The sequence below is a fragment of the Corvus brachyrhynchos genome, unplaced genomic scaffold (assembly GCF_000691975.1).
Source record: "Corvus brachyrhynchos isolate BGI_N302 unplaced genomic scaffold, ASM69197v1 scaffold200, whole genome shotgun sequence".
Taxonomy (NCBI): Eukaryota; Metazoa; Chordata; class Aves; order Passeriformes; family Corvidae; genus Corvus; species Corvus brachyrhynchos.
The window spans coordinates 2,558,452-2,577,046 of NW_008236184.1; the positions used below are offsets into that span (position 1 = coordinate 2,558,452).

Below are 18,595 nucleotides of genomic sequence, written 5' to 3' on the forward strand. Positions count from 1 at the left end.
TAAGGATCAGTTAAATTTATATTCAGAATGCTGTTTAACCCCAGATTTCCTCCTTGACTGTGGGCAAGGCATTTAACTTCATTGTGGATAGGTTTTCCATCTGTAGTAGAGGAAACAACGCTGCTCTTCAGGTTGTTTTTACTGCAAACTGTATGAGCACTCACAGCAGCATCATCCCTGCATTGCTCACAAAATGCAGAGTGTATTAATAATATTACTGTACATTAGAAATTGGTAATCCAGTTTCAGTTCTATGCATTTTATTAACACAAGATTTTAAATAAGGTTGTTTGCTTTATTGTTATACAAGTGACATACCAGGAATGTGAATTAAAAAGGCAAGTAAGTTTAACATCAGATTTGCCTCGTTGGGAATCAAACCAAGATTTTGCATCCCGCAGTCTTTCTGCAGAGCACTTTGGTAATGTTGAAATCCTGTTGCAAAAAATGGTGTGCGTACAGTTTATTCCTGTAACACATACTGGATATTCTGTTTGAAATGCTGTAAAGTCCCAAAAATTGAAGTAGAGATGATTAAAGTAGCCTGTGTGCAGTTTTTTATGGAAAATACTAAATAAGCAGTGTTAATTTTTCTCCTTTCTTTCTGTAGGATTTGTGTGTGATTGGCATTGTGCTGTACCACAGTGAAGAGGTATTTTTCACTTCAAGATACCTCGCATTAAAAGATCATGGTAGACAGTTTAATAGTTTCTTTAAGGTAAGTGGTGCAATAAAACATTTAAAATCTTATTTAATATGCTCTTAACACACTGCAGTAAATTTCAATTTGGTGGTCTCTTACTCTGCTGTTAAAAGTGTCTGTATTGTAGGAGGGTAAACAGAAATCTTGTCTCAAGACTAAATACTCAAGTATATGCATACCAGACATAGCATTCTTGGGTGATAGTGAAAAAAGAAAGTTCTCAGTGTTTGTTCATGCTTAGAGCATCTGTTAGTGTGTGCCAATGTGATGGTCTATATTACTGGAAAGTTCCTGTGTTTTGATGAGGCTGCACAATTACAGTCACTGGGCTTAAATTACTGATTTACATGTTTTAGTACCTGTGCTGCAATTCATTCAGGGATTTGTCTTATGCATTCCTGAAACAGTTTGCCAGTGGGCAAATATAGGAAAGACCTTTCAAACAGCTTTCCTAACAAAGGAAACATTCAGCTGTTTCTAAGCTGGTCTGTCCAGTTCTGTCCTGTCCTTGGGCGAGCAGATTCAGAGCAGACAGGCAGCCCTGATGCCACACAAACACAGGCTGACCTCCTCCAAGGAATGGCAGCTGAGTGCTCTGTCTTTTGGATGGAGTTACTGTAACACCTCTGCTCCAACCTTGCTTCTCCTGAGTTTTGAAGCATCAATCTTTGAATTGCAATTTTGGCACCCTCCTAATATGCCAGGGCAGATTTCCCATAAAATGGATCTGTCACACTTTACTGACACTACCAGTGTTATTTTTCCTGTTGAAGGATGACCTGCAGAGCTCCTCCCAAGCTGTCCCAGACTTGGGCTGGTCAGCAGATTTGGGAGGAAGTCGGGAATTTGAGACAAGAGCCATACTGCTCTAGTCAGTGCTGATCACTTGGCTAAAATGCTTTGTCCTATATCTGGACAATCCACATTTGGCCATAATATTCCTCCATAAAATGCAGCTACTAAGGGACAGCAACCATGTGAGAGATCTGCTTGGGTACCCTCTAGCTTCATTCATGCAGAGCTAATACTCACTGCACTGACTAGGAAGAACTCTGAGAGTTGTTCCTAAATGAGGTGTTAAACTGCAAAATTGTTCATGCTACTCCTACAATAGACCTAATATTGCTTTACTTTGTGCTTGTGCCTTCCCCTCTTCCCCAGTTGTTTATATTTATGCTTATATTTATGTTTATATGTTTTTATATTACTGGCAATTGGTGTTGCAAGTAAAAGAAAGTGAGACAGTTTAAGGTCTGACTTTGCTTCAAAGTAGGTGCTTAGCTCCAAATAGTGCCTTAAATGTGAGAGCAGGGGCTGTACCAGCAAGGTTCTTAGAGGCCCGAGTTATACAGCCATCAATCAGCTGCAATTGGTACCTCACCTGTTCAGGTATACTAGAAGGGTTTTGTCTTATTTTGAGGAGCACTTGTTCTTTTTGGTTTTTCTGCACTGTGCGAATACCTGAACCAAACCCACTGAAATTGGAGAAGCCTATTTTTGTAGCTTGGGAGGCCTAAAGTTAGTCACGCATGACAAATAAAAAAGCCTGGTCCAGAGGAGTTAGCCAAAGCAAGCTGCTGAGGGAAATAACATTAAAAAAATTAAATTGCCACACATTGATTTGAAGCTAGGGACTTACCTCAGGATATCTTAAGTATTCCTGGCAAATTTCCTGTGTGTTTGAAATAGTGGCTTGATACTGTTGTTTCTGACAGAGCCAATTGCAGATACAGAAGCAAATTTAAAATCTATCTTTATTGTCCTTGAGCCACGTACATAGAGATGGTGATTGCAGTGCAACCTCCTTAAAAAATGGTCAGGAAAAGCCTGGCACAGTGTAATCACACATATACTAAAAGTTTGCATTTTAGAACCGAAAACTTTAATCTGGTAAGTAATTTGCTTTGAAGATTACAGTTCTCATTCAGCTCAGAACTCACAATGCTGTGCATGATTTCAGAAGAATTTACACATGGAAATCAGACTGTCAGACTGATCAGAAAAATCCTGCCCTGTTGAGGACAAAAGCATTCATTTCCTTACAGAAAGCCTGAACTTTCTTTCACATGCTCTGAGGGATTATATGGAGCAGAAGCCTTAAGGGAGCAGGGGTGGGTAGGAAGGTTCTGAGAAGGAAGTTAAATATAATTTGCAGAGGATGTTGGCTGGGCCTGTCAGACATTGCACTGCACCTCCTTAGATGCTTGTCATTTTTCATTGAGAAAAGTTGAGAGATCACTTAAGCACTTGGAAAAGAGATGGGGAGGTGAGCTGCAGACAGAGCTGATGTTGTAATTTTGCAGTTTGGAGGTCTGAGTTGTATTTCTGCCTTTGATTTCAGGTGTATTTTGCAAATCAGTTTATTCATTTGTGCCTTTGGCTTCTATCTACCACTGTGTGATTGGGCCCTGCTCTGAACTGCATGTTTTGACTCGTACTGTGATTTCTTTATAGTGTCTTACACTGGCTCTGATTTCAGCCACCTCCACTGTACCTTTTTTAATCACAAATGATAGCTTTGTGAAATGCAATACTTCCTTCTAACAAACTTTTTAAAGGGCTTTTTTTTTTTTCTTTCTAAATTGATGTGGCAGTAAAGAAGTAATGACTTTTTCTAGCCTTTAACTGGTTTATTGCTTTGATAGAGAGGGGCATAAATGATGAGGTGATGATAGGCCATGTATGCCATGTGCAAACAGTACTTACCTAATGGTTCCTTTTGCAGTATGTTAGCAAGAACAAACACAGAAAACACAAGATAAACATTCTCCCTAGCAGAAGAATATTTGTATGGGTGGTAATGAAATGCTTAGTATTAAAAACAACCCTTTCTCTTTTGGAAATATGTCTCAGAAATACCCGAAACAGTAAGAAATATTTAAAGGGTTACTGGGTAGGTAGCAAGGGAAGGAGCTGTGACTAGGAAATGCAGCTGGATTTTGCCTTGTCCATTAGTGTGCAGATGTGTATTTTTTATCCAAATCCATCAGTTTTACTTCTGCATTGAAATTCAGCAAATCATTAGCAGCTTTTCCCCTTATAACGGGTCTGAAACATACTCTTTGCAGAGTGAAAAGTCAAACTACTGGTACACATAAAGATACCTTGATCCTGGTACAGATAAAGATACCTAAAGATTTGTCATACCTGTCCATGTTTTCTGGTGAAGGGGCCTGTTAGAAGGAGACAAACCAGTCCCTGTTGCAAATTATAGCAAACAAAAGACTGAGCTAACTGTGCCTAAGTTGCAACAGGCTCCTAGGAGTCACTACAGTGGTGAGGCTTGACAGAACAGTTTGTTTGGGCTTGGTTCCCATTATGACTCCTTTCAGATTGAAGATGTGGGGACTGGGATGATGCCTGTCTGCTTATCCTGAGTCTCTGGTGGGCTGTGTCCACTACTTTCCATCTTCTGTGCCCAGGTTAGGTTATTCAATTTTCACAAGTGTTAGGCAATTTTCTGTTTCCTGTGTGCTGGAGGTGGAGCGTTCATCTGAAAAATGAGGAGGCAGAGCTAGAAGCAGATGTGGTCCACAGATGGGTGAATTCTTACTTAGCACTTTAGAAAACTTGCAAAGCATGTCAGTTTGACACCAAATGCTGATGTGTTAAAATATGCACTGCCAGAAATTTTTTAATTTGAACACGAAGTTATGTGAACTACTATCAATGGATTCTATTTGGTTCACTTTTGCTTTATAGCTGGACAAATCTATGTATGAACCCGGTTCATACATTCAGGTATGAGCCTGCTGTGAACAGAATCTTATAAGACCATTTCTTTCATATGGTTTAGCGAGTCTCTTTTGGTTAGCAATGGTATTCAAGTGTCTAAATATTTTCTTGCAGTGTGAAGCCTTGTAATAGGTTGTAGATGTGTTGTTTGTATTAATCTGTTCTGTTTCACTGTTTGCCTTTTCAGACTTCTCAGTTCCCTAGCAGTGCTGGGGTTTCAGTTTGTCATCCCACAGCCTTCAATTGAACACAGAAAGGTAAGCGTTAGAAACATTCAGACTTTGTGTACTGAAAGGTAAATGTGAAAATATTTAAGTAAGATATGTAAAGCAATGCAATCTGAATAAAGTTCTGGGAATAAATGACTTCTGTTTTGTGCAAGTGGGATTTCTTTGGTTTCTTCTTTTTCTTTTTTTTTTTTTTTGTAAATATATACTTGGTTGAAAGACGCTTATCATGGTTAATTAGCTGAGTAACTGTATGGAGTGTTGCTGGTCACAAATAGTTACTAAAGCTTTGGAGCATTTTCTTTATGTAAGACATGGAAAAAAGAATTCCTGTGAGTAAGAGCAGACATGGAGTGAGTAGAGAACTATCCAGTTGCTCATAGGCAGCTCTTTCTCTTGCAGAGATAGAAATGTCTGAAACAGAAGCTGGACCCAAACCACTCTGTTGCTATTCAGATTGCTAGAGATTGGAGTTGGAAACTTGCTGGAATTTCCTGTTGTGCTCTTGTGGATGGCTCACTCACTCTAGATGTTGGCATCTCTAAGAAGGCTTGCAGCCTGCACACTTTCCATCCTGCTCAGTGTTAGTGAGGTCTTGGCTGGAATCCTTAGGTTTTTGCACTGCTTTTCAGGAAAGTAGAGGACAATTTGGAGAGAAACGGAGAGCAGCACGGATTATCCTTAAGAGATTTTAAAATCTTAGCTCTGAGGGAAGTTTGAATGAATTCATATTGTTTATTCTAAAGATTGGAAGACTGGTGCTAGAGGCAGATATAATCTTCAAATACTTCTGAGTACTAATGGGAAGGCTGTTCTTTTCTGTTTGGTGGAGGAGATGAGAAGAAATAGATTTAAACTGAGGCAAAGGAAGCTTAAGTTTTATGTTAGAAAAAACTTGTCATGGTAAGGATATAAAGAAGATTATATTGACCAGATAATATTTAGAATTTCCATGATGTAGGTCTCTGTGAGTGTGTTGGACAAATGTTTATCAGGAACAACGTGCAGGTGTTGCTGATTCTGCCACAGACCTGAGGCAAGACCCCTTGAATGCTGTTCTGTCTCTTTATGGACTGTCACTTCATAGCAATGTTGTTCACATATCTTAATTGCTATTCAAACACAACCAATTAATTATTGAAGGTATCAACCATTTAAAAACAAGTTTGCTTTTTACTATAGATTTTAAAATAATAATAATGCAAGATATGTATTTAAAAAAAAACCTATAGTGTTAAAAGGAGATAAAAGGCAAGTTTGCTGGGTATCCTTTTTTTTTGTGCATGTACAACTGTCTTAAGGGTAAAAAGTTATTTGGACAATAGCCTCATAGGTGTGGACTAGAAACCTGAAGCTGTCTGATTGTCAGAGTTCCAGAAGAGCACAGAAGTCTGTTAACTCCTTGTGCAGCCTATTTGTAAGACAAGTTAAATGAGTTCAGAAATAGAAATAATGCAGTCTGAAACTGGCACAGTCCAGTCTGCAGCAAGCTGCCCAAGGGCTCTATTCTAAACTGCAGGACAATTTAGTATTTTTGCCTATCTTACATCTCTTCTCTTTTGTTGTGCAGTTGAGATGGTCATGCTGCTGCTCTCGTTTCAGTACTCTGATTAGACATTCTTTTGTAACACTGACAGTGGAGAGATGCTTCAGTCCAGCTTCCAAATGGCCTTAGGGGGAATAAATCTACTAAATAAAATAGAGTAACTCAGAGAAACAATTGCTTCATTCTGGGAAGCCCCGGAATTAATTTAGATAAAATCAGATTCTTTGTTTTCAATTCAATGAGAAATGCCACGGGTCTGGAGTGTGTTCTATACTAGTTAAAGGGACTTAAGGGCATGGTAACCACCTTAGAGATGTCCTTTTTACTGAGAACAAGCAAGGCACAAGTTTCCTAGTGAGGATCTCTCAGAGGCTCCAAGGCTGGCTGTCATTCTCAGCTCTTACCCTACGGGAGAGGATTCTATTCATGCCAAACTGTGTTTAGACTGGAAGTCTGTACTTAATTACACTTTTCACAAACCTTCTGCCCCATCTATAAGCTCCAGACAAAAGGGGCTGTTAGTAACTCTGAAGGCCAAGTCAGACGTTTCTGAGTGTGAGTTCTCAGCTTTGTAGCTCTTGGAAGTTCTTTCCATTCTTTTCCTGCAGTAACCCCAACATGTATTTGCTGGCATCTCCTGTGTATTTCTGGATGGAAGTCTCTGCTGTTTGGTGAGGTTCTTTCTATGTGAGAGCTGTGCAGGAAGAAAGAAAGGGAGAGGAGGAGGACAACGAGGGAAGGATTTAAAGAACAATTTTAACAAAAGAGTGAATAATGAAAGTGGTGTTTGCTAGCTTTCATATGCACACTCAGAGGGTAGAGTATGGGGAGTCAAATAACTAGAGCTGAAGTCTAATGAAACATTAGACCATACCCCAGTTCTTACTGTGAGTTTGTTTTGCATCAAGCTAAGCATGACTGATGCTTGAACCTGCAGTATTGGAGGGTGTATGGATTCTGTCTTGTGCACCCTGCACAGGGTTATTTTTCCTCTGAAGGCTATGGACAGGGGGAAAAAAATGGAGAACTAGATTTAGATATTTGGCTGAGTACTTCATTAAAATATTTCCAAATAGGCTAGACTTTTTTCCTACACTAAAAGTTTTGGTAAAATCAGGTAAAACCCAGGACAATCCCCAGAGCAGTTGATGGAAATCCAGTTGATGGAAATCCAGTTTTAAGTGCCTGTAGACACCTACAGTTCAGGTGAGATGTTGTTCTTTTAGGATTTGAGTACACTTAAAAACATCATGAAATACTATTTTCTGTTTAGTTTTTTTTTTTTAATCTTGGTAGTTTTAATCTTTTATTCTATTTTTTTTAATCCATTTTTAAGGTCACCCTACTAGTACTAGTGTACTAGTTTCACAGGCTCATACAATGTAGATTTTTCAACAATAATCTATAGTTTGCTCTTATTTGTAGGAGTTTTTTTCCTTAGCTTAAATGTATTAGAACTGTTTAAATCACCATTTGGTTACTCTTGACTAAGTGACATGTTTAGGAGCTTACCATGAGGTAAGAAGTTGACCTTATCAACCAGCATTTTATTTGTTTGGTTTTTTAATTTTAAGACAAATTTCATCAACAAAATCTGGAAGAGCAGAACTCAGCAGGTTGCTTCCTCAGATGCACACACAAAAATCTGTTTCTGGCATAACAGCATGGGACTGATAGCTAGAAGAATGAGCCAAATTACTTCCGTAGCAGGGAAGTGCACATATTGGAATTAAGACATGGGGAAATGACAAAACCAAATGGGAAAGTTGTGGGAAAAGGTTTGATTGGACAATGTTTTCTGCTTTTAGACTTCATTATTTTTGAGTGAAAGTCTTAGAAGCTTGTCAGACGTACAAAGTCAGAATTGACCAATACAGAATTTCAGAAATACATGGCTACCTGAGTTTTATATAGAAGTAACTTTTGTGCTTCTTTACTTTAATCAATGCTGTCTCTGCTGTCAGAAGTACACAAAAACTGAAAACAAACCCCATCTTTATATGTTCCTACATCTGAGCTTAGGGCAGTACTCTGTTAATCCTATCTCTGTAAATGGCACGGGTTTGTACAGCAATGTAAATACATTAAATATGGGATGTTCATCAGATAGAAATAAAAATTCTTATGCAAAAGTCTTTTATGGTTTTTTGCTAAAGACAGGAGTTGTAGCATTGGCTGGAAGTCTCTTGGAGCTTTTTTTAATGATCAAACTTATTTATTCCTCATGCATAGTATATAATTTCTAATATCAAGCATACTCCTCTGTAAGGCCAAAATACTCATCAATAATAGGATAAAAGTGGAAATTTGTTATGTGAAACAAAATAATTGCCAGTTGCCTTTTAAAATCAGCCAAGGCCTCTGCAGCTGGATAAACTGAAATCTTTCTTACTATTTGAACAATTAACTTGCCTTGTCCTCACTACTGGACATATGAACAGCCCTGCTGCTGCTCATCACGCAGTCAAGCTCTCTGTTCTCTCTCCCTGTGCTTATTTTGCTGACATTTAACCTTATCTGATGAGTGTCATACTGTGGTGAACTGAAGGTTAAACTATAAACAGTCCTTCTCCTAGACAACCATTAAAGTCTGTATTCCTGATTTTCCAGAAGTCACTTCTGGGTGGATTTGTGACTACTCATATGTTTTTGTGTTAAGAAAGTAAGCTGTAGTTATATTTATGCCTTATTCATTTTAGCAAAATTGGTAATGTAAATGGTAGTAAAGCCTGTCCAAATAAAATTTCTGACATAAATATTGCTTTGTTTAAACATCTTACTTCTGCTATGGCACTAAATAGGAGTGTTGAAGCAGAATTGCTTTGAATTTATGCTTGTCTTTTTGTCACTCAGTTGTAGATGAGTATTGAGTTCAATGGAGGTACAGTGTCTTAACAAACTGATTTTTATTGTATGGAAGCAGTGGCAGGATTTATTTTTACAAGCTTTTCATTGGGGCAGTACAATACTGTTAAAGAATTTTGAGCTTGTTTGGGCTCAGTGTAATTTCTTTCTGCTGGCTCAAAATTAAAGCAGAAATAAACTTGATGTTATCTCTATCACACACACACAATGTTTCTATGAAAAGCAACTATTTATCAAGTGAATGTGACTATACTCCCTATAGAATTTTGAGATTAATGTGCTTTGGGATGTGTGTTGGGGTTTGTTGGTTTGGGGTTTTTTTGGCTATTTTTCCCCCTCTCTCTTGTGCTGGATTCAAATACACTTGTGGAGGGGTCATCACTACTAAGTCAAGAGAAATAAGGAACAGGATCAGGAGCAAGACCTGAGGGAAAAGAGTGGAACAGGGGGAAGGAAAAGATGGCCAAGATCTCTCATTTGGTCATGGTGAGCAGTTTGAGGAGTTTGGCTACTTGAACACACTCTGAGAGTACAGTGTGAAGCATGAAGCAAGTCTGCTATATCCTTGAAACACGGGAGAAAATGGAAATAAGACAAAGTAGTTAATATCTAAGCTTGGCTTTTTGCCAGGCACCAGGACTAAAGCCCAACAGCTGTAAGGAGCACCCTGGGACCTCCACCACAGCTGGTCACCACCTTGCTTTTACATATGCTCCAAAGCAGAGGCTTGGAAGAGAAGGCTGTGTTCTTCCTTGCAGTCCAGGCAGGGTGAAGCTGTGCCCTGTGGTCAGCAGTGACTCAAGTGTGTAACTTGTCAGGATTTGCTGAGCTGGAACTGATCTCTTGCTAACAGAGCCACTGCAAAGTCACTGGGGTCTGTCTGTCTGGGCTGTGTAACTAAACTGGATTCTACTGGAGAGGCTTAGTCACTGCCGATTTGCACACAGCTGCTGTTCCTTTGCAACCAGTGGTTACAGGTGTCACCCTTTCTTTTCTGGTAATGTTTTTGTTTATAGGATAACTGCTGTCCATTATGATTGTATTTTCATACACATCACTTCTATAAAACACTTCCAACTGCAAGGGAGTCCATATTGCTCTTGCAGTTTTTTACTGGTCAGTATATCTGCTTGCCTTCAACACAGATACTTGACTTTACAGATAGACATCTGTTCCATTCGTAACCTTTGGTAAAATAGAGTCTTTCTAGCTAATGATGTTGCTATTCTAATTGCAGTAATCCTTAGGAAACAGGAGAGGTGATTTAGTCCATGACAAGACTTTTCCTTTAAAATGAGCCTTTTAGTGCAACAGACTATTTAGAACAACAGCTGAAAGAATTTTCTTGCTATCTCTGTGTTGTTACTAATTCCCTGTCCTTGATGTTGTGGATTGAAGTGGTTAGGAAATAAAATTCACCTTTGTTTGGGGAAGGATAAGGATACATTATTTTATGTGAATATGCTCTTTGAAAAATCAAGGTCAATGTTTTTGTTGTTTTTAATCTGCTTTATCATGGATCTCTGAATTTTTATCTTTAAATTTAAAAATACTGACTTCTTTATGCTCAGAGCAGGAGTTCTGTGTTTCTCTGAAAGAAAAGATGAAAATATGACAGTTCCAGTTGGATTCCAGTGCAGGTGAGCTTACAGGGTCATAGATAAGTTTCTCATCTTCCTTCAGAGTAGTTCTGCATGCTAGTTCTGCCAAACTTTGGATGAGAGGGATAATAAAGATGAGAAGCTTTTTGGATTCACAGATGAGTTCTTCTGTTAGGGAATGTTGCTTTCTACTTTATGTCAACTTGTCCTGTCTGGTTCTGGAGTGATGGGTGGGTGACTCCCTGAGAGATCTGGAGAGGTGTTACGGCAACTACAGAATAAATAAAATGTGTTTTTCTACCACATGTGGATCCCAAAGAATTTTTCTGAATGTAGAAATAAATAGAATGGCACCAACTTTGTCACAGCTGTAGATGGCTGACCTGGAGAAGGCCAAGGGCAGTATAAGGTTAGTGACTTTGGCCACAAATGATAGTGAATGGTGAGGGAATAGTTTTAAAAAGAAAGAAGCCTAATTTGTGATATAGTGAGGGCCTGATGCTTATCATCTTTACCTTACTGTAAATGAGAAGCAATCCTGCCATGGACAAGGAATGGTTGTATAGAAGTGGTAGAAGTGAGGTCAGGAGTGAGCTGTCTGTTACTTGAGAGCACTTAATGGTCCCACAGAAGCGTGGAAAGAAACATCTTCCTTAAAACACTAATCTCCTAGAGTGCAACGGAGGTGGTCTTGGTGTGAAAAAATTAGCCAGACTTGGGGGAAACATCAAGCTTTGTTGGCACAAAAACTGTTCTGAACCTTTTTCAGAGCTGTTTACTTTCTAGACTATTCAAATAATGTTAAGGCTTCTTCAGATGTGGTCAAAGTTGGTTGAAGGGGCAGTGAAGCTGTCCAGGCATTGTAACTCCCTTCAGTGATTTGTGAATACAAAGGTCTCCTATTTCCAGGCTTTTTAGCCCTTTAATCTTCACAGGCACAGATGTTCAGAAAGAGATTTGATACAAAGAACAGAAACCCAAATCGTTTAAGCTGGTAATATTTACACTTACCACGTACTGTAGAATTCAAATGGTTTACTATTTCTGTGATTAAAGGCTTCCAAAATGCACTGAAGGATTAAAATAGCTGAGCACACGAACCAGGCAGACATGTACACATTGTGTCATGATGTTTTGTTTGGCCTCTGCTCCCTTTTTCTCCTAGCCTTGAGAGATCCAAGAAATTATCTGCAAGTTTGGAGCAGGGGGAGGGGCTTGGTAGATTGTTTTTTATCAAACCATCAATGTTCCACGTGTTTCTTATAAGAGGCATAAAAAATACGGTTGTTTCAAATGAACATATATAAAATGGACTGCAAAGCCTTGCTGCTGGGAAATTGTCATGGCTATATATGTATGGACTTTATTGGAAATCAGCTGAGCTAATACTGGAAAAATATTGCTTTAAGATGCATAGATTAGTGAAAGAATTAAAAGAGTTCCATAGATGTATTTACAACACTGGCAGAGAAATACAATAATGTTACACTTGAACAGGTTCTAAAACGAAACTATCATTTCCTCAGCCCATTCAAAATTTGGCATGCTCTGCCCTGAGCAGCAGTTCAGGTCTCATTTCTAGGAGTCTGACTGGTTTTGTTTTTACACTCTTGAAATTTTAAGAAGGTGAAGTCCAGCTTTTACTCTGTGGCTTGATCACTGATCAAATATATTCACAAAAGGTGAATGTTCATGAAGAATGCTGTGTTCCTCTCATCCCAAATATGACATATGCATTTTACATAGTATCAATATACTATTTTACTGGTGTTTTGAATCCTCAGTCAGTCTGAGCCTGGCTGTGGTAAAAGCTGCATGCATATCCTTTGTGACAGGCTGTGCCCTAGTGAAATCTTTAATTAGTGAGAACTGTAAAATAAAGAAAGTGCAACTCTGGAGTAATAGGAAAAATAAGGAGTCGTTTTCCAAGTGCCTTGATAGTCCTTTAATAATGATGGGCACAGTGTGGTGTCATAGCTGGGTAATCATGTGTGGAGTAATGAGAAAAAGGACCATGGAAAAGACAAACGAACAAACACCTAAAGCCGGGGAATATGAACAGAATTTACAGGGGATCTTTGCTCTTGGAAGCATAGGACAAAGAGGGTAATAGCAGCTGAAAGTAAGACATACTGGTTCCTGTTAATTCCACTTTGCATCCAGTATATGAATGTGAGTTAACTCAGTGAATACCACTGGTAGCATTTTTCTGAGCAGGTGATAAAATGTTTTTCTGGATATGATTTCTTTGCCTTTGGGGGAAAGTAATACCATACAGCTTTGAGAAACATACATTTATGCCTGTATATCCCTTTCAGATATATATTTAGGAATATAATGTAGTAAATTTGTTCATGAGTCCATTTCCATTCTGGGCATTTACCCAGAAAAAAGAATTACTGGACAATATGTTAAAAATTAAATCTATGATATCTAATAACATTATTGTATCTAAACTGAAATGGTAAAAAATACTGGAAATGTCTGACTTGGTTTAGATATGTCCAGGTTTAAAGCTTGCCATTATCTTGTATCCCTTTTCAGTTTTGAGTTTGGATTGCTATAGCATGCTTAATATCTACAGAATACCTAGTAACATTGGCTGTGGCTATAACAGCTTAACTATGTAGCTGGCTAAAAGGTATATACTGTCACCAAGCATTATAATCATTATTACTGTGAAATTCTATCATTAATTCACATTTGGAGTACTGTGTGCAGCACTGCACACCTCTGTAAGAATGTAGGAGTGAAAAAGGTGCTGAGAATGAGGAATTCCTTACAAAAAGAAACTGAACAGATTACGACTGCTGAATTTCAGAAAGAGATCCTGGGACTGGATTGTGTTAGCAATTGCAAATCAGACATAGTATGGTGAAGGAGAACACAAAATGATCATTCTTCATTATCACAAAGAAAAATTTGGGACACATAGTGAAATTGTCAGACCAGAGCAAAGAGAAGCACTTTTTCAATGTAAAATGTACAATCTTTTGGAAGCCAAGATTAAAAATATGCTAAAGAAGGTATTAATTGTATTCATGGATAGTAAGTCCAGTAGCGGGTATGAAAAGCAATTGGAACCTGGTGTTTAGCTGAAGGAGGCCCTTGAATTACTGACCAGCACAGGGTCCCTGGATGTCTCTGTCCTGGTTCTTACACTGTTTCCTAAAGTTTTGCTTCTCCCCTCAGTCAGAAACGCAGTACTGAGTTAAATGGGCCTCTGATCTAACCATTTGCCCCCCCTACTTTTCTGAACAGTTAATTTGTATTTAAGCTATAGTTTAATAGGATGAAGTGTCTTACAGTATTTAAAATTAGTGGTTGTCAGATCAGTACTGCATTGTCTGCCATTGTCTTTGGGCACAAGTTACATTTTAAATAGTTGTGGCTTTCAGTTCATGTGATGTTTCCTCTTCAGGGACATTCTTGCATAGTATAGTTTCAACAACTGCTGCTGAAATCCTGAGATGTGGATCTTATTTCTAAATTCTGACAGAGGCAGTACTAGAAATTGGCATTGGATTTCTATAGCTTGTGTACCCCTAATTTTTGCTGAATTTTTGACTCAGGATCAGAGTGATTGCTGAATTACATAAATTAAACTATTTTTCTATTCAAAATGTCATCTATGTCAGCTTGCCAGTAATATGTTTAATTCCATAGGTTTTTAGAAAAAAAACCCCAATAAACTTTTAGAATAAAACCTGTATTTAGTGCAGCTCCAGTGTACAAAAGTGACAAAATACAAGAAAACTGGGGAAAGGGAACAGAATGGGATGCAGGGTGCTGATGAGTAAAGGAAGGGGATGGCCTCTAAACTACCCTTCTGAAAATCCAGCCTCAATTCCGTTTGCCACTCATGGGTTGAAAGGTGGCAGATTGGAAGATATTTGGTACATAACAGTTGTTATGAAGAAAATTGCTCATTTAACGGATTTTTGATAGCAAGTTAATAGGTGGTAGTGCAATTGTAGAAATTGCAAGCACTTGCACACCTGAAAACTTGTCTTACTTTTCTTTACATTGTTTATTGTACAGCTGCATGTAGTGAATGGTATTGTGTCCACTTCCAAGCCTTGCCTTGCAAAATAACTGAAAAATGTGTAGGAAAGGAGGAAAGGGGAACATTAAAGGGGAAAAGAAATTGAGATTGTAGAGCAAAATATTTGGTTGTGATTAACTTGCAGTAGATAAAAATCTTTTTGGTGGTGCATTTATAGTTAAAATGAGTCTGGGTCACCTAGAGAAGGAATCAATCATGAACTATGGGGAAAGTAGATTAAATGGGTTAGTTGATCTCTCTCTTTTTACAGGCTATGTGATTCTCTTAAAGAAATTACTCTCATGACTTGGCAAGAAAAGTTCAGTTTGCATTTCACTTATTCCCCAGTGCAGGCTCAGACTCTTCCTTTCAGAAAGTGTGATTTTAATGGGTATTTCTTAAAGCAAGAGAAGGAGGCACCTAATATTGGGGATCTCTGAGTATGTGGTGTGTCTGAGATGTTCTGAAATACGTCAGCTGAATCCCGTAACTACCTGTAAGTTCTTGGCTATATCATAGAGCTGTGGCAGAATTTCTTACTGGCTACAAAGTTACCTGGAAATCACAGGATCAGAGGACAGGAATCGGCCTGTGAGTGCTGTAATTCAACTCCTCTGCCCTGGGGAAGGGTCAGTGACACCTCGTTTTACCTGGCAGAGCTTTAGGGCTGGTCTCAGTGCTGCTGGGATCTCCTCAGGCAGTCTGTTTCCATGCTTTGTCTGCCTTCCCTCTAAGTAGTTTTTCTCCTTTAATTTGGATCACCTTTGATTAAATTTAAATCCATGGTTATTTGTGTGTTGGCTATAGACAAGAACAGTTTGCTGCAAAGAGAAAAGGAACAGCTCTTTGTATTTATTTAGGTAAACTGTTTGGAAGTGTCATTATTGCCTCCTCTGTTTTTCATTCCTTAAACTAAGCAGCTTCAGTTTATTCAGTCTTTCATAGTAGAATTCACTGAGTAGATTATGCCATTAATCACATCATCTCCTCTAACGATTCCTCTGTAGCCCATATCTTACTCAAAATAAGAAAACAGTAAGAAAAGTAAGAAAATAGAAGTTCATAACCTGATTTGCTACTGAAAACTCCCATCTCAAAATTTTGTTATCTTACAACTAAGTAGTATTGATGAATTTGTCTATAAGACATTATAATGTTACTTTTTAAGTTTTATTTTTATGTTCTTCCTTAATTAGCTGGATTAAACCCCCTTGTGCTGTGTCTACAAGTCTTTCACTATGAATATTTGGGGGTGTGAAATTACTTTACATTGCCTACAGTCATATGAAGTATCATTTTATCTGAACCAATGTTTGCTGCAACGAAGTTTGACAGCCAGAAGGTTCTCTCTGTAGCAGGTTGACACTTTTCACTATTCAGTTTCTATTTCTGCAAAATGATACATTTCTTATGTTAGTGAGAACTTGAATTGCATGTAGATTAATAGCTTTTAGTTGTTGCCTGCATGAGTGTCTTTGGTATTTTAAAAAACAGGTGTACTGAATCGTCGTAGAAATGATTAAGAAGTAGTCCAAACAAGTGAAACCTTACTTGTCTGATAACAAAGGACTATTAGTTTTACAGTAAGTAAATTTTTCTGCAGACTGAGTTCAGACCAGAAGAGTGGCTCTGTGTGTAGCCATTACCATTTTACATCTGAGGTAGAGCACATTAATGATTGTGTAAGTATGGGCAGTGAATATTCACTGGAAAAATCACAAACTGAAGAATAGCTTGTTTAGTTGGTCAAAGTGTGAGCCAGTGGTGTTCTCTTATTGGATATGAAAGCAAATGTAGCAGCCAGAAAGACCTTGCTGCATGTTGTAAGTCTGACATTATGCAGTATTAGGTTGTACAGGCTATTGGATTTTAATGGCTGATGCCAAATGGGGTACTCACAGGAAAAAAGACATTAAATACAGAGACATCTGCTCCTGTTTTCAAATAACATTGGAGAAATGGGTAACATCGCAGTAATGCAGATGCTTTTTATTAATCAGAAGTTATAATTAAATGCAGTTTTTTCTGTGGTTGGTGATGAAAGTGTGAGAGCAGCCTCAGAGGGGGGAAATGTTTCAGATTATGTAGACCACAACCAACTATTATACAGCAGCACCACAAACCCTGCGCTGGCTTGACTTGTTGTATTGCAATGCTGTATTCAACCCTTGTTTGCAAACCATGTTCCAGCCTGGCCTGCCATGTCTCCAGCCATGATGAGGAATGTGTGCTCCCTGGCAGAGGTGGGGCACAGCTCAGTTACCACAGTGTATGATGGCTGTGATGAGAGGCAAAGTGTGTAGATGGTATAATCTTTTGCTATTATACAATACTGTTTGAGGCAAAATTATTAATGGAAGTTACGGGTTTAGGTTCTCATGCTGAGAAGGGGGGAGAAGTGACAGACAGACAGACAAGGCTGGCTTTCCAAAGCTCATTTTGAGGTAGCTGTGCTAGAATAGGGCTGGAGAGGTACGGCAAACGTGTTTGTGGACAGTGCCTTTTCTTGCCTCCCAGCTGATTTGATGTGTGTGTGTGCTTGTCGGTACAAACCTTGTTCAGAGAATTAATAAACTACTTAAAGGATGATCATTTAAATGAATGTTCTGCATATTAATAATTGTGAGAATCAGACATTGGAAACCTGCTTTGGAAACTTGTGATTCAACTAGTTGGTCAAGAGAAGCAAGAGAAAAACTGCAAGTTTGAGTACTTTGCTCAGTGCAAAACACTGAGAAATCCTGGCTATATCTAGCTCCAAGAATGGTAAACCTTGGAACACGAGTCCACAGGGAGATGGGGATGGGTGACTGTAACTTCCTGGCTGTGCTGATACCTTTCCAATCATAAGGTCAGCATGTTTAAAATATTTGGCTTGTGGGGTTAACTCTCCTTGTGGAGAGACCCTGCCCTAATCCTTCCTAGCTTCCTTCATGAGAAGGGCCCTCTCCCTTTGGGCTACTTTCTTTCACTTTCCTTGTGCTGCTGAGTGGTGAGTATGGACTATGTGGCACTGAACACCAGAGACCAAAAATTTGTTCCATCTTTTATTGAGTTTGATGGGAATTTCTGTGACTGTAGGATTGAGTGCATCATCTTGAAGTGGTCATGTGGAGACTGGGGCAAGAGTGGTAATATAAGAGTTAACTACAGCAGCATTTTTGGTTGGTTGGAAATCAACCTGTCCTCTTACATTATTGCTTTCATAAAAAGTTCCACATTAGATGGGAGTTCCTGAAATATTATTGCAACCACCAGCACTCTCCATTGTTGAAGCGTCAGAGTGCAGCAAAGCAGTGAGTGTCTGTTAACCCAATTTCATTACCAAAAATGACCTTATTTCCTGCTTTTGGTAATATTATAACACATTTCCAAGGTTTGTATCATGCAATGTTTTCCACTGCTGAGAACAAAGAAAATCTATTCCTATCCAGATAGTCCGAAAGAAAAACAACAAAAAAAGTGCCAACTCAAAAACCCAACCAAACAAAAAAACCACCACAAAACCCACAAAACCCCAAAACAACCAACCCCAAACTTTTTGTCTGAATGGTTGATGGCTGAAGGAGACCTCCTCCTACACTGGCAGTCCTTTGACAGGCAGTGAATAAGACAAGTTACTTCCTAAATCATTCCAGTTCACTTGTGACTGCGGAGTGAATGGCTGAGCACCGCGGTATTCATGCTCTCTTCGTATTCCACTGTGAATTCTGATTCCTAAGTGTGTGTGTTGTGTCTGCAGGTTCCGCAGAGGATAGAAGAGCAAGGAGATGCTCCTGAGGACAGCAGTGCCGGAGTGCCCGGCCTGTGGGGCAGCTGGGGCCCCTGGTCCGCCTGCTCGCGGAGCTGCAGTGGGGGGGTGATGGAGCAGAG

The 18,595-nt window shown here is 38.9% G+C and overlaps 1 long non-coding RNA gene across 1 annotated transcript in view; it reads left to right on the forward strand.

The window, feature by feature from the left end:
• Positions 1-704: 704 nt before the first annotated feature.
• LOC108447528 overlaps positions 705-18,595 on the forward strand; it is a 27,980-nt gene continuing 10,089 nt past the window's right edge. The window contains exons 1-2 of the long non-coding RNA XR_001863129.1: positions 705-718; positions 4,626-4,695. This is a non-coding gene — a long non-coding RNA (uncharacterized LOC108447528). The remainder of the gene's footprint in view (positions 719-4,625; positions 4,696-18,595) is intronic.